Genomic DNA, 2725 nt, shown 5'->3' with positions numbered 1-2725 from the left:
ATGGGGAAAAATGGAGGAAAAATGGAGTTTATCTGTCCTCATGGGTGAGGTTGGCCAGGTAGAGAGGAGAGGTAAGAAGCTCAAATTGAATGTTTAGAAGGAAAGCTTCATTGCGGCATCAAGTTTCAAGGTATTACCACCGGCAGCTTAACTTCGTGTTGCTGCGTTAGTCGGCCATGATGGATTCTTCTAAAAGCGAAAGCCACCCAGGCGCTGAGTCCACAATCCTGCCGTTCGCACGTAAGTCCTCTTTTATTGTCCAGCCGGCGGGTGGCGACACCTAAAAATACCCAAAGCACCAGCCAACAATCATATGTGCTATAACCAGGAGAAATTTGACTCCTTGCCTGCTGACGCCATGGCTGGGCTACGCGATGATGATGATGATGTTCTCAGGCTTAATGGCAGATATCCATGGCGGGGGATTGGCCAGGCTGCATAGCGGATACTGTAGGCCGAGTTGTATTTATCATATTTTTTGGTCTTCTTAGTCTGTCTTGATCAGGCAGCGTTCGATGCGGACTCTGCAGGTCACGTATGTTTTATTAAGCGAAACTGGAACATTCTCCTTTGGTTGCTCATGAGAAATATATTCTATTACTGCTGAAACAAGCAGGTAGTTTTTTCTTCTGAATGAAGTTTAATAGTCTCACTTAGTTTCGATTGCGTGAAGGTATACCCAAACCATTTTTGAAATGCGAATTATCATTATCAATTACTGACGATGCGGGCTAGACAATTTTCTTTTTAGTTCTTTTTTGCCCATTCTATGCCCTGTCAGTGACATAGAATTCATTTCGGTACCTTTTTTTATTTATTACAGATACCTAAAGGGCCCTCGGATGATTGCTTTACATGAGGGGCCGCTTGTTGCCGCCATTCATTTTTCGATGCTCGTCAGAAGGAAAGCGCCCACAGTTTGCACCTTTCATGTTTTCTAGACACGAAGCAATAACTATAGAGACCGTATTGCATTGTCCCTTCGCTATCGCATCAGCTCGCTCCCGGCTAGCAGGAATTCGAATTCGCAACCACAAACAGCAGAATATTTTTAGCACCCAATCTTGAGAGAACAGGTGCTTCATGGCGGATGCCCTTCCTGGGGAACATTGCCTTTTGGGCAGCAGGTAATGGCGGGAACTTCTGTTTACGATGTGCTACGCTTCCGCAAAGAGCAACGTCGTCGAAAACCCCCCATACAACTCTCTCCTTAAAATTCTTTTGCGAGCTTTCGTGAAGAAGGTTGTGGAGAACGCAACCTTGAATCGACAGGCACCCGGTCGCACCCGCCTTCCACATCATAAAACAAAACGGACAAAGAATTTGCATCTTAATTTTTTTTGGAGCGTTGGGTGTTTAAACATTAGGCTTTGATAACCTTTTGAAAATTACGTGAAAAATAGCCCACGAATGTAGCTGTCGCCCACGTAATGCCTTGCAGGCAAACGCAAAGGTTGACGTAGCTAAGATCAACTCAATAACTTTTTAATCCCCGCTGCTCGTTTCTAAAAAATTACAGCTTAAAGTGGTAGAAATCCGGAACTATTACAATGCGTAGAAATTTTCCACAGCGGCCGAGCTCTAAAATATGAGCGTCTAAATGTTCACTGCAATCCGTATAATTACTCTAGCAAGAACGTGAGGATCGGCGATGAAGCCCTCTCCGGTGTGACAGAGCTCATGCGTACGGCGCTTCGCCTCTTCACGCCGGCGAGTGTCCAGGAAACGCTGGCAGCAATTCATCTTTTATTTTCAACTTGCGATATTAATGAACCATCTCTCATCATACGAGGTAAGCCCATTCGTGTTACCGCCGAGTGGAATTCAGTTTGGGAACGGCCACTTTTGCGAAGAACGCCAAATGGACATACAGAAACTTTTCAAAATATTGTAAAAGTGTTTATCTAGTGAATAGGCTGGGAATTTGGAATTGAGGGCTTAACGTCCAGTTCGGGCTACGTCTGCAGGAATGCTGGGTCTGATCAGTTGCGGTGTGCCATTACCTGCTTAAACATGCCGACTACCTAAATAAAGTATCCTTTTGCATATCGAATGTTTAGGTGAATCCCCCAAGGTATAATAGAATTGTAATAATGGAGTAATTAATCATTACCATCCTTCCAAGCGTAGCGTCCCCAGCTTTAAGCGGCAATAGCTTCAACAAATTAGTTTTGCTTTTCGGAGTAACTACAGTTACCTTTAACCTTCACCTTAGTTAGCACCTCCGGCATTAGTTGTGACAATAAAGGGCTCATATTCCTTATTAGCTAATTTTTAGCAGCGAGAGAAAAGGTTGCTTTGAAAGCCTATATGTAGCCTTTAGTCAATCTCAGCTTTCAAGATGCTACGCAGCTCGAAATTTGTCGTCACGCCTGCCGTGCTCGAAATTCGGGGAACCGTATTACCAGCGCAAAACCACATGCAGAACATTGGCACCAGGTTGTGGCGTGGTAGCCATTTGCGATAGAGATTGGCTGATAAAACGGTTCGCATCCCCTAACTTACTCGCGCAAGACAGTTTTCCACAGGGGAAGTGAACAGCAATATCTTGAGGCGTTTATGCCGAAACAGCCGTGCCAGAAGGACATGCGACATGTTAAGGGAGGTCCACCGCGCATATCTCTACAAAAGACAAGCGCCGTCAGGTTACGCTTAGAAACGTTCAGACACCGCTTCCGTGGTTTTCCCACTGTTACTCACGCTTACGCTTACACCCTCACGCTTA

Source organism: Amblyomma mixtum, chromosome 2 (genome assembly GCF_055824585.1).
Source record: "Amblyomma mixtum isolate Tamu chromosome 2, ASM5582458v1, whole genome shotgun sequence".
Lineage (NCBI taxonomy): Eukaryota > Metazoa > Arthropoda > Arachnida > Ixodida > Ixodidae > Amblyomma > Amblyomma mixtum.
The sequence above is the reverse complement of the archived record's forward strand: the minus strand, read 5'-3'. Positions refer to the sequence as shown.